The sequence below is a fragment of the Chiloscyllium punctatum genome, chromosome 26, assembly GCF_047496795.1.
Source record: "Chiloscyllium punctatum isolate Juve2018m chromosome 26, sChiPun1.3, whole genome shotgun sequence".
Lineage (NCBI taxonomy): Eukaryota > Metazoa > Chordata > Chondrichthyes > Orectolobiformes > Hemiscylliidae > Chiloscyllium > Chiloscyllium punctatum.
In genome coordinates this window covers 37,266,243-37,280,235 of record NC_092764.1, presented here as the reverse complement: position 1 = coordinate 37,280,235, position 13,993 = coordinate 37,266,243, and the positions used below count along the sequence as shown (strand labels likewise).

The 13,993-nt window shown below is 40.9% G+C and overlaps 1 protein-coding gene across 7 annotated transcripts in view; it reads left to right on the top strand.

Moving 5' to 3' along the window:
- dpy19l3 (dpy-19 like C-mannosyltransferase 3) overlaps window positions 1-13,993 on the top strand; it is a 78,527-nt gene that overhangs the window by 58,333 nt on the left and 6,201 nt on the right. The window lies entirely within an intron of this gene.

The window sequence follows — 13,993 nt, the reverse complement described above, 5'->3', positions numbered from 1 at the left end:
TGGTGGTGTGGATCTCTAATGAAGACCTGTGCTACCCTCCCTCAGATTTAATTTTCTTTTGTGGAGACCTCCCCCAAGATCCATGTGCAGCAGCAACGTCCAAAACCAGAAATCACTTTGTCAGCAAGCCAATTGGCATGCATGGACTCCCGGAGTAGCTGCAGCTCAGGGGGAATGCTGCCTGCTGCCAATCAAGCACCAGTGGTAGTCAATCTAGAATCAGGTCCCAGGGATGCTGGAGGAGCCTGGTCAAGCAGACTAGCTTCTCTTGCAGTCAGTAGCATCACATAGAAGACTGTAGCTCCTGCTAGGAGAAAGTGAGGACTGCAGATGCTGGAGTACCAGAATTGAAAAATGTGGTGCTGGAAAAACACAGTAGGCCAGGCAGTATCCGACGAACAGGAGAATCGACGTTTTGGGCATAATCCCTTCTTCAAGGCTTATGCCTGAAATGTCGATTCTCCTGTTCCTCGGATGCTGTCTGGCCTACTGTGTTTTTCCAGTACCACATTTTTCAACTCTGTAGCTCCTGCTAGGTCAGCAATCTCAAAATCCAAGGGCCAAGGATTCCAGCCAGAGGTAATTGATTTTTTGAATAGTTTGAGTTTGATTTATTGTTGTCCCATGTATTGAGATACAGTGAAAAGTGTTGTTTATCGTGCTATGTAGGCAGATCGTACCATACAAAGTGCATTACGTAGCAGAACAGGATGCAGAATAAGAACAAAGAAAATTACAGCACAGGAACAGGCCCTTTGGCCCTCCAAGCCTGTGCCAATCCAAATCCTCTATCTAAACCTGTCACCTATTTTCTAAGGATTTGTATCCCTCTGCTCCCTGCCCATTTATGTATCTGTCTAGATACATCTGAAATGATGCTATCATGCCCGCCTCTACCACCTCCACGGGCAACGCATTCCAGGCACTCAACACCTTCTCTGTAAAGAACTTCCCATGCATATCTCCCTTAAACTTTTCCCCTCTCATTCTGAACTCGTGATCCCTAGTAATTGAGTCCCCCACTTGCAGGGGGAAAAAGCTTCTTGTTATCCACCCTGTCCATACCTCTCATAATTTTGTAGACCTCAACCCCTGTCTTTCTAATGAAAATAATCCTAATCTACTCAACATCTCTTCAAAGCTAGCGCCCTCCATACGAAGCGACATCCTGGTTAACCTCGTGTCCACTCCCTCCAAAGCATCCAGAACTGTATGCAGTATTCCAAATGTGGCTGAACCAAAGTCTTATACAGCTGAACATGAACTGCCAAGTCTTGTACTCAATACCCCATCCAATAAAGGAAAGCATGCCATATGCTTTCTTGACCACTCCATTGATCTACATTGCCATTTTCAGGGAACAATGGACCTGAATACCCAGATCTCTTTGTACATCAATTTTCCCCAGGACTTTTCCATTTACTGTACAGTTCGGTTTTGAATTGGATCTTCCAAAATGCTTCACCTCAAATTTGCCCGGATTGAACTCCGTCTGCCAATTCTCTGCCCAACTCCAATCTATCTGACAGTGCCCTTCACTATCTGCTAATCCACTAATCTTAGTGCCAATCAGACCACCTATACCTTCCTCCAGATCATTTATGTATATCACAAACAATAGTGGTCCCAGCACGGATCCTGTGGAACACCATTGGTCACAGTTCTCCACTTTGAGAAACTCACACGACTACTCTCTGTCTCCTGTTGCCCAGTCAGTTCTTTATCCATCTAGCTAGTACACCCTGGACCCCATGCGACTTCACTTTCTCTATCAGCCTACCATGGGGAACCTTATTAAACGCCTTAATGAAGTTCATGTATATGACATCTACAGCCCTTCCCTCATCAATCAACTTTGTCACTTCCTCAAAGAATTCTATTAAGTTGGTAAGACATGACCTTCCCTGTACAAAACCACTATCACTCATAAGCCCATCTTCTTCCAAATGTAAATGGATCCTATCCCTCAGTATCTTCTCCAGCAGCTTCCCTATCACTGATGCAGGCTCACCAGTCTGTGGTTACCTGGATTATCCCTGCCACCCTTCTTAAACAAGGGTACAACATAAGCAATTCTCCAGTCCTCCGGGACCTCATCCGTGTTCAAGGATGCTGCAAAGCTCTCTGTTAAGGCTCCAGTTATTTCCTTTCTCGCTTCCCTCAGTAACCTTGGATAGATCCCATCCGGACTTGGGGATTTGTCCACCTTATTGCCTTTTAGAATACCCAACATCACCTCCCTTGGCCAACTTGACCTTGAGTAAACAAACATCTATCTCTAACCTCAACATCCATCATCTCCCTCTTCTTGTTGATTACTGATGCAAAGTATCCATTAAGAATCTCACCCATTTTCTCTGACTCCACACGTAACTTTCCTCCTTTGTCCTTGAGTGGGCCAACCCTTTCTCTAGTTACCCTCATATGAATAAAAAGCATCGGGATTTTCCTTAACCCTGTTTGTTAAAGATATTTCCTGGCCCCTCTTAATTCCTCATTTCAGATTGGTCCTACATTCGCGATATTCTTCCAAAGCTGCTTCTGTTTTCTTTCACTTATACCTTATGTATGCTTCCTTTTTCCTCTTAGCTAGTCTCACAATTTCACCTGTCATCCATGGTTCCCTAATGTTGCCATTTCCATCCTTCATTTTCACAGGAACATGTCTTTCTCGTACTCAAGTCAACCTCTCCTTAAAAGAACTCCCACATATCAAATGTGGATTTACCTTCAAAACAGCTGCACCCAATCTACATTTCCCAGCTCCTGCTGAATTTTGGTATAGTTGGCCTTCCCCCAATTTAGCACTCTTCCTTTAGGACCACTCTCGTCTTTTGTCCGTGAGTATTCTAAAACTTATGGAATTGTGGTCACTATTCCCAAAGTAATCCCCTGCTGAAGCTTCGACACCTGGCCGGGCCCATTCCACAACACCAGGTTCCAGTATGGCCCCTTTCCAAGTTGGACTATTTACACACTGCTCTATAAAACCCTCTTGGATGCTCTTTATAAATTCTGCTCCATCTAGACCTCTAACACTAAGTGAATCCCAGTCAATGTTGGGAAAATTAGAATCTCCTATCACCACCACCCTGTTGCTCCTACATCTTTCCATAATCTACCTCTATCTCACGTTCGCTGTTGGGAGACCTGTAGTACAGCCCCAACATTGTTACTGCAACCTTCCTATTTCTGAGCTCTGCTCATATTGCCTCACTGCTCGAATCCTCCATAGTGCCCTCTTTCAGCACTGCTGTGATATCCTTTCTGACCACAAATGGAATTCCTCCACCCCTTTTATCTCCCTCTCTATCCCGCCTGAAGCATCTATATCTTGGGATATTTAGTTGCTAATTGTGCCCTTCCCACAACCAAGTCTCAGTAATATCAATAACATTATACTCTTAGGTACTAATCCAAGCCCTAAGTTCATCCACCTTACCTACTACACTTCTTGCATTGAAACAAATGCACCTCAGACCACCAGTCCCTTTGTGTTCATCATCTGCTCCCTGCCTACTCTTCCCCTTAGTCACGCTGATTTCATTATCTAGTTCTTTACAGGTTTTAGTTACTACCTCCTTACCGTCCACTAACCTCCTCATTTGGTTCCCATTCCCCTGACACATTAGTTTAAATCATCCCCAACAGCGTTAGCAAAAGCACCCTGAAGGACATTGATTCCAGTCCGGCCCAGATGTAGACCGTCCAATTTATAGTAGTCTCACCTTCCCCAGAGCCAATCAAAATGTCCCAAAAATCTGAACCCCTCCCTTCTGAACCATCTCTCAAGCCACACATTCATCCTGCCTAATCTTTCATTTCTACTCTGACTAGCATGTGTCACTGGTAGCAATCCTGAGATTACTACCTCCTGAGGTCCTACTTTTTAACTTGGCTCCTAACTCCCTAAGTTCTGCTTGTAGGACCTCATCCCACTTATTAACTATATTATTGGTGCCTATATGCACCATGATGGCTGGCTGTTCACCCTCCCCCTTAAGAATGTCCTGCAGCCAAGCTGAGACATCCCTGACCCGTGCACCTGGGAGGCAACATATCATTCAGGAGTCTCGTTTTCGACCACAAAACTGCCTATCTACTCCCCTTACAATTAAATCCCCTATGACGAGAGCCCTTCCACACTTTTGCCCACCCTTCTCTACAACAGAGTCCGCCATGGTGCCATGAACCTGGCTACTGCTGCCTTCCCCTGGTGAGCCATCTTCCCCAACATTATCCAAAATGATGTACCTGTTTTGGAGGGAGATAACCACAAGGGATACCTGCACTGTCTTCCTGCTCTTTCTCTGCCTTTTGGTCACCCATTCCCCTTCGCCCTCAGCAATCCTAATCTGCGGTGTTACCAATTCAGTAAATGTGCTCTTCACAACCTTCTCAGCATCATGTATGTTCCAAAGTGAGTTCATCCTCAGCTCCAGAGCCGTCATGCAGTCTAACAAGAGCTGCAGCTGCACACACTTCCTGCATGTGAAGGAATCAGGGACATTAGCCGCGTCTCTGAGCTCCCACATTGAGTAAGAGGAGCATAACACGGGTCTGAGATCTCCTGTCGTTTTTTTAATCTTAAGCTGAACTATGTCTTAACTTAGATAAATGAAAAAGGAAAGAAAAGATTTTACCAATCACACAATAAAAAAATTGAAAAATCTTGCCTTATCAAGACACCACAGAGTTTTTGTTTGGTTAGAGCAGGACGGCAAGTGGGAGACCCCCCCACACGTGTAGTGTCTCAGATTCAGCTGCTGCCCAAATATTGGTTCACTCACCTTCCCAGAGCACAATTTGACTGCTCCCACTCTGCTCTTTACTCTCACTTTTCCTGCTGCTGCTGCAAATGAAGGCCCTGACGCTCAAGATAAGTTCTTTTAGCGTTACAGCTGTGGAGAGAGAAATCAAAATTGACGTTTGAGAGGTCCATTCAGAAGTCTGATAACAGCAGGGAAGAAGTGTTCTTGAATCTGTTCATACATGTATGCAAACCTTTATATCTTCTACCTGCCAGAAGAAGGTGGAAGAGAGTATAACTGGGGTAGGAGGGGTCTTTGATTATGTTGGCTGCTTTCCCGAGGTAGCAGGAAGTATAGGTGAAGTCAACGGATGGAAGGCTGGTTTTCATGAAGGACTGGGTTGTGTTCATGGCTGTCTGTAGTTTCTTGCAGGCTTGGGAACATGGGAACCATACACCATGCTGTGATGTATCCAGATAAAGGGTTTTTTTCTGGTGCATCTATAAAAATTGGTGAGTGTCTTTGTGGACATGCCGAATTTCCTTAACCTCCTGAGGAAGCAGAGGCGTTGTGCTTTCTTGATCATGGTGTCGACATGGGTAGACCAGGACGGATTATTGGTGGTCATCATTCCCAAGAACTTGACCCTCTTGACCATCTCCAACTCAGCACCATTGATGCAGACAGGGGCGTGCCCTCCACTGTGCATCCTGACATCATTTTCCTGACATTGATGGAGAAATTGTTGGGTCTTTACACCATGCAGCTAAACACTCAATCTCTTTCCTATATTCTGTTTCATCATTATTTGTGATCCCACTTACAATGATGATGTCACCAGCAAACATATAAATTGAGTCAGGGTGGAATTTGGCCACACAGTTATAAGTATATAACAAATATAGTAGGGGGCTGAGCACATTGCCTCGTAGGGCACCAGCATTGTGGATTATGGTGGAGGAGGTGTTGTCACCTATTCTTACTGATTGCACCCTACAGGTCAGGATGTCAAGAATCCAGTTAGAAAGTGGTGAGCCGAGACCTAGGTCTTGGAGTTTAGAGATACAACATGGGGATCATCAAGAGAGGTAGGGTGAGTTGGAAGCAAGGGAAAGGAAATAGTTTTCAGTATCTATCTCCTTGCTCAATGTCCAAGCTCTCAATCAGGAAATGATGCCTTTAACCCATTTCTTCCCCCTCCCCCCAAAAAGCAAGTAGCTGTCACTTGTCAGCATTCCATCCGCACTGGGTTAATCCCTGCAGTAGGCTGAAAAATTAAATGATTGTTTATTGGCCACTTAACAGTTACAATTAAAGTGAGAAGAAAGTCAGTCATGAATTTTTCCACCCAAATTTTAATTCCAGTGGAAGTGGAAGGGCAACAGGGATCAGATACATATCCATCCTACAATAAAAAAATTCTGATTATACATTATGATTTTGGAACTTGGATTTTAAAATTAAGGTAAAACAGATTTTGACTTTTAGTTCTGCAAAGATAACTTCAGAAAATAATTTTTGAGCAGTTAAATAATTCCAAGAAAGCATGTGACTTGATCTAAATGACTTGATGAACTAGCCAGGGAGTTAATTGTTGAACTGTTTACAAAGTTGAACCTTTAAAATGTACAGAATGATAAGCAGTGAGTCATAATCAGATTTCAATTAAGAAGAATCATTTCATACAGGAGAAGAGTGGTTTGGTTTATGGCAATCCAGGTTCTCCGAGCCTGAAAGGAGTTCTAAAAGAGTTTTAATTGCATTAATAGATGGGCCTTTTCTTAAAGTTCATTTGGGAACGTCAGTGAAAAAACTGCTATATGTATACAAGAGAAAATAATGAAGAGAATCACATCTAGTGAAGCTATAGTAAGTTACCAAAAGGATTCATGCAAACTTGTCAGTTAAGAAAGAAATTAAGGAGGTCATATAGGAGTGATACTCTACAGGCTTGAGTATCTGTAAAGTATATTTCTGGGAGAAGGGTTGAATTTTTCTTTTGGTTTTAATGTTTATCTTGCTAAATTTGTCAATTTTGCTTCTGTTTTGCGTAATAAACTTGTGTTTTTTTATTACAAGAACGTTGGTAGCCTCTTGTAAATACATTAAGTGATTGACAACCATGGTAACCAAACTGCAAAATTAAAACATATGCCAGGTGTCACTCAGTAGCCTGACTTGTCCATTATTAACATCAGCTGGGATCATAACAATCTGACTTGACTATATGCACTTCTGTCTCTGACCTCTCCGCCTCCAGATCCTACAAAGGTATTCAATGGGCTGAAGCAGCATTTAGGGGAGCCAGATAAGTGCATGAAGTGGAAAGGAATTTGGGTGAGATTTAGAAGAAGCTCATGTAGAATATAAACACTGCCATGAACTGATTGAGAGAATGGTCTGCTTTATGTTTAAATTCTGTGTATTTATGTAATTCAGTAGTGTCAGGGATACATTTGTGAGCTTAATTTTTTTTCAATGACAGCTGAATTATGCTTCATACTCAGACAAGAACTGACACCTAGTCAAAGACAATTTGGAAAAGGTGTCTAAAAGTTTGATCAAGGAAGTGGGTTTGAAGAACAAGCTTTGGAAAGAGGTGGAAAAGACAATTTGGAAGACAAAATAGAAGGAAATAATAAACTCATGTCACCATAGTCCCAGAGGACCATAGGCTGCTCTCATTAGAAAGAGATAACTGGTGATATTTAATCTGAGAGGTGAGGTTGAGAAAGTGGTATCTTCATGGTAGCACAAAGGTAACAATCCGAGAAAAAGTAGGGATAAAGTGTACAAAAAAAATAAGTTAATGCCACCAGCTACATTTCCTTTAATTTTGTTTTCTTCTGTGCAAACCTCCCAGGTCCACGCGTGGTTGTGACTTCCGAAACTGGAAGTCAACTCTGGAAATGGTGCTGGCACACCATGCCATGCATGGACCCTTGGAGTGGCCATGCAGCTTAGTGGGAATGTTGATTACCACATGTGAGATGCTGTAGCTATCAGGAAAGATTGAGTGGGTTGCGCTCTTTTGTCTATAAACAGAAAACGAAGATCCAACCTAATGGAGTCTTTAAAATCATGAAGTAATTCCATAGGGTAAAAATAGAGAAACACTTTCCAGTTGTGAATAAGTTCACATTAATGTAAGATAGTCACTAACAAATTAATTTAAGCATTTAGCAGAGAATGCCTTAACACAGTGGTGAGAATGTAAAATTTGCTGTCACATAGAGGGTTATGGTAGAAAACATGTTAAGAAGTATTATGTGAACATCTTAGAGAGTGGAATAAGGAAGTAAAGGAGCAAAGTGGTAGGAGATAATGAGAACTATAGGTTAATTCTACGGAATAAGCACTTCAACATGGATTGGTTTGCCCTGCATCAGTTCTAGTGTATGTTAGTTATTTTTCCTCTGTTTTTGAGAACTGCAGGCCTGTTTTGCATTTTCTCATCCTGGCTCCTTTCACTAACTTTGACACGTTCCAACCCAGAAACCTTGCAATCCATCTGCCTGTGGAATAATTCCATTTTCTCTGTGTTTTACCATGACCACCTCTATCTGTTGACCATTCTGGCATTTTCCCATGAAGCTATAGGAGAAACAACCTCTGTCTATACCACTTTCAACATTACTAGGGAATTCCAAAATTATTTCTTTAATGGGAAACAGAAATTTACATGTATCTCCTCTAAACAATGTACTGCATTTATTACTCATTGTATGGTTTGATATATGTTGGGGTGACCAAATGCAAATTAAATGACCACTCTGCCTACCTTTTGTGGGAGAGGCAGTGTGGAAACTGGTATTAGATAGTAGGGTGCTTGTGTTGAGTTTACACTCCAGCCTAGACCAGTTGGTGCCATTGATCCCCTTATCACATACCATCTCTTCTATATCCATCTTGATTTCTACACCTTTGCTTCCTACTCTATTTTAACCAACCAATAGCTTCAGCAGGAGTATCTCTTCTATTTCCCAGGAACTCTGCAGCCTTTGACTATTAATGTTAGTCATGTTATCCCTTAGTACACATTGCTTTAATCTACCTTTTTAATCATTTATTCAAGTGATTGTTTTACATCATTTGATAAGTTCCTGAAGGTCATTCAACCAGTTAAAACCCTCTAGGTTATTAGAATGTATGTTATCTCTTCCATCCCAAACCCTTTTTTTTCCTCACCTTCACCTTACAAGGCCGTTTGTTAATCTTGTACTTTCCAGTTTTGGTGAAGGATGCACAACTGAATTATTGTTATATTTTACCTTTGTAGATGCTGATGGACCTGCTGTTTATTTTTTGTCCTTAACTTCAGAATTAATTTTGTTAAAAATGTGTTCATATTTTCAATTTGTTCTCATTCTGTTATGGAAGTCTCATTTATTGGCCATCTCGAATTTCCCATGATAAGGTTATGTGCTGCCTTGCTGACCCGCTACAGTCCATATATACTATTTTAATTTGTGTTTTTTGAAACAACAGAGCACTTTACTAAGCCAATTCCAAAGGCTGTTAAGAGTTGACCATACTGTTGTGTGTCAGAAGTCACACGTAGGTCAGAGCAGTTGAGGACAGTGTATTTTCTTCCCCGAGGACATCCGTAAGCAAGATGGGTTTTTACAATAACCTGGTATTTATGTGATCATGATTGTTGAGACTAGCCTTTCATTCCAGATTTATTTTTTGAAAAACCGTTAGTGGAATTTGAATGTATTGCTCTAGAGCCTTAGTCTAGCCTTGTATCCAACTGATTTGGTAGCCTTACTACTGAACTACTGTTCACACAGGAACAATACTCTAAATTATTGATGAATGGGAATTTTTTGTGAAAGGTACCAATTTTTACTTTCCAGTTTTTCTTATTTTTAAATCCATTCCTACAGTCCCAATGGTACTGTTACATGACCTATTTCAGAGCATCCCATTACAAAACATTCTTTAAAATAAATTTCAGTTTCGGCAAATAGCAAAGCTAAGTCTTGAGGTATTGTGAAACTATTAATTGGGCATATGAAGACCAAATTCTATTGATCTGTAATTTTTTTAACTATCTAGTCCTTGAAGCCTATATGTGCACTACATAAATTTCTGAATAAGAGGATGAAAATACTTTGTGAATGTTTGCCATTTTTCAATTAAGTTCTGCGGATCACTTCGCATTTTAAACGTCTCCTGGCATATAGAGGCTGATTTTAACCCACCTATCTAACAGGAAGTGCTCAGTTAAAATTGCCATAAACTTTATAGATCCGATCTCATTCCATTCACAGCCAGCATCTTCACCCTAATCGATCATTTATTTTAGAAAACTGATATGTCTACTCAACTATGTTGAGTCTATTAGTTATGCAAATCATGCTTCTATATGTTATTACATTCCTACTTCATGTGTATATTACATTGTGAAAGGTGTATACCATATGTGTTATATTTTGAAATAGAGAAGCATGAATCTAGGTCAATGCAAAGACTTTTTTTTAAAAAGAACTGGTCAGAAAACCCACTGAAATAGTGGCCTGTGTAGTATCAATTCCAAGGAAGCATGTGGCTACAGTCAAGTGCCAGGCAGACCCCTGTCATGTGTGTTAATGGATGGAATGTTTATAATGCTGAGTTTATAGACCTGAAAGCTATCCGTTTTAGTATTGAATTCCATTCAGGAGAATCAAGAGTTCAGTTCAGAAGTGAGTAGTTTCTCTGATTAGAAAAATTAGCCTTTTAGATCAGGGAAGAGTCATCCTGGCCTAAGTGCATTAGTTGTGGAGTTTATAAGCAGAAGAGCTTGGAACTGAAAAGGCTTGACCATCAGAATGGTGAAAGGTGTTTGCAAGCAGACTCAGACAGGAATAATAAATTCCATGAAAAAAATTGAGGGAAGTCAGTTTAGTAAAGACTTATAAAACTGAGTGAGAGGTGTAATTTCTCTGAAATTGAGTATCTGTGAAACGGTAGCAATGTGGAACAGAGTAAAACTTTGATTTTGCTGTTTGTATTAAGATAGTTTGACAAGGTTCCTCATGGTAGACTAGTAAGCAAGGTTAGGTCACATCGAATACAGGGAGAACTAGCCATTTGAATACAGAACTGGCTTAAAGATAGAGGGTGGCAGCAGAGGGTTGCTTTTCAGACTGGAGGCCTGTGACCAGTGGTGTGCCACAAAGATCAGTGCTGGGTCCACTGATTTTTGTCATTTATATAAATGATTTGGGCGTGAACATAGGAGTTACAATTAGTAAGTTTGCAGATGACACCAAAATTGGAGATGTAGTGGACAGTGAAGATTACCTCAGAGTACAAAGGGAACTTGATCAGATGGACCAGTGGGCCAAGGAGTGGTAGATGGATTTAAATTTAGATAAATGTGAGGTGCTGCATTTTGGAAAGGCAAATCGGGGCAGGACTTATACACTTAATGGTGAGGTCCTGGGGAGTGTTGGACAAAAGACCTTGGAGTGTGGGTTCATAGTTCCTTGAAAGTGGAGTCGCAGGTAGATAGGATATGAAGAAGTTATTTGATATGCTTGTCTTTATCAGTCATTGCACTGAGTATAGGAGTTGGGAGGTCATGTTGCGGCTGTAAAGGACATTGGTCAGGCCACTTTTGGAATACTGTGTGCAATTCAGGTCTCCCTCCTACAGAAAGGATATTATGAAACTTGAAAGGGTTCAGAAAAGATTTACAAGGATGTTGCCAGGGATGGAGGATTTGAGGCTGAACAGGCTGGGGCTGTTTTCCCTGGAGCGTCAGAGGCTAAGGGGTGATCTTATAGAGGTTTACAAAATTATGAGGGGCATGGATAGGATAAATAGACAAAGTCTTTTCCCTGGGATTGGGGAGTCCAGAACTAGAGGGCATAGGTTTAGGGATTGGAGGATTTGAGCTATAGGGAGAGGCTGAATAGACTGGGATTTTTTACCTGGAGTGTCGGAGGCTGAGGGGTGACCTTATAGAGGTTTATAAAATCATGAGGGGCATAGGTAGGCTGAATAGACAAGGTCTTTCTCCCTGATTGGGATGGGGTGGGGACTTTAAAACTAGAGGCTGTAGGTTTAAAGTAAGAGGGGAACATTTTAACTGGGACTTAAGGGGCAACTGTTTCAGGCAGAGGGTGGTGCATGTACAGAATGAACTGCCAGAGTGGTGGAAGCTGGTAAAATTACAACATTTAAAAGAAATCTGGATGGCTATATGATTAGGAAGGGTTTAGAGGGATATGGCCAAATACTGGCAATGACGCTAGATTTATTTAGGATATGGCATGGGTAGGTTGGACCGAAGGGTCTGTTTCCATGCTGTACATCTCTGAGTGTATCTTTCTAACTGGATACGGGTTTGTTTTATCATATCTTTCCTCATTTTTGTTGTAAAGAACGTCTGCAACTTGTGAAAATATATTTCTAAGTCTAAGCACCATAAAAACTGAATACAAAAATGAAACCTACAACCTATGATCGATGAAATGAAGTTTAATTCTAGGATCTGACTTGTACAGTAGTGCCATCAATTGGAAGTGCAACAAATAGCATAGTGATTAGTTCACTGAATGAGCAATGCAGAGGTTTGGACTGATGAATGACTGACATGAGTTCAAACCCCACCATGGCAGCCAGCTAATTTAAATTCATTTGATTTTGTAATTCTGGAATAAAAAAACTAGTTTCAGTTACTGAATTGTCATAAAGCAAAATCTTCCTCTTTACTTTGTCTGGCCTGTGTGTGGCTCCAAAGTAATGTGGTTGACCTTTAACTGTCCTCTGAATTGACCGAACAAGTCACTCAGTTGTGTTCATGATGGTAGGTCACCACACTCTTCTCTAGGATGAAAAATAAATGCTGCCCCTGCCAGTGACACACACATTCCAAGAATGAACTCTGTTAAAGAAAACATTCCTCACACAGGAGTGACAAGCCCAAACATTTGTTTTTGTATTATTATTTATGGGGGTCTGCTTGACCAGGTTTGTCCCCTTCACTTTCCCACCAGCTTTTTGAAATCCTACTTCATACCTTATCAGAGTGACCATCCGTTCTTTACTTGGAGGTAGCCAGCCAACAGCTTGTTTACAGTACTTAACTGGGCTGGTGACCAAAGGACATGAGTCCCAGGTTTTAACACAGGTCTCATGTCAATCAATACCATCAAGAAGGTTTGGCCTTTGCTCACTCAAACGCCAGTTCCACTCTTCCACTTGGTGTATCTATTTTTATTTCTTGCTTTTGAGATATTCTGTATCTGTCAGTTTTAATTATATTAAGTAGCTTTAAATTTTAATGCAGCAGAAAAGCCAGTTAAATGTGCAGGAGACAAAAGACAGAAGAATCAGTTAAGATATCGGTATCAGTGAAAACGAAATCACATGGGTATATTGCTTTCACAGATGGATCTCCATTTTGTCATTATCTGTTTATCTCCTTAGATTACAAGTATTTTGTTTGATCTGCTCTGAAGGCAAAGTTAAGTGAGCCCTAGTTTTAGTTATTTAGCATCTGTTTGCATTTTATAAGGTGTTTTATCAATTGTTGGTTATAGCTCATTGGTTGCAATGAATGTTTCAGAGAATATTTATGGTTTCAAACAGAAGTAATGCTAATTCGGGTGTAGAGCTTAACAAACTAACATTTCCAAGTTTGTGTTAATGGATTGTTGTTGGAAAACAGTATTCTACTCCATATCCATTTTGTCTGTGACTGTAGAGATTAAAACTATTTATGCTAAGGCTAGTTCTGAAATGGATTTTGTATTCTAACTTTTGTTAATGGGAAAATACATTGTAAAGTTCACACTTCTTCAATGTTACAAACAGTGCAAAGTTCACAAATAGATTATATATAAGTAGTTCTCCTATAATGCCATAGCTGCATTCCAGCGAAATCTCGTTTAAATGAAAATCTCTGAATATAAATAACGGGGCCTATGGGAAAAGTGGGGTTAGGGGCAGACCAGCAAAACATATCACTCAGGATCGCTCAATAATCACCCAAAAGTCTAGCACAGTGTAGCACAGCCTGAATGAAGGTTGAAATCATATTTATTAATGAAATAGAAGTAAATTTAACCCAGTATATTTAAAAAAATGTAAGAAAGCTGCTGTCAGCAGCTGATATCGCGCATGCTCAGGACGGCACAAAGACTGGTGCTGACATTGTGCATGCGCAGAACAGCACGGTGACTTCGGTGTGGAGATCAGCACATGCGCAGCACAAAGCGCGCAAACCGGTCCCCACTGGAATAGTA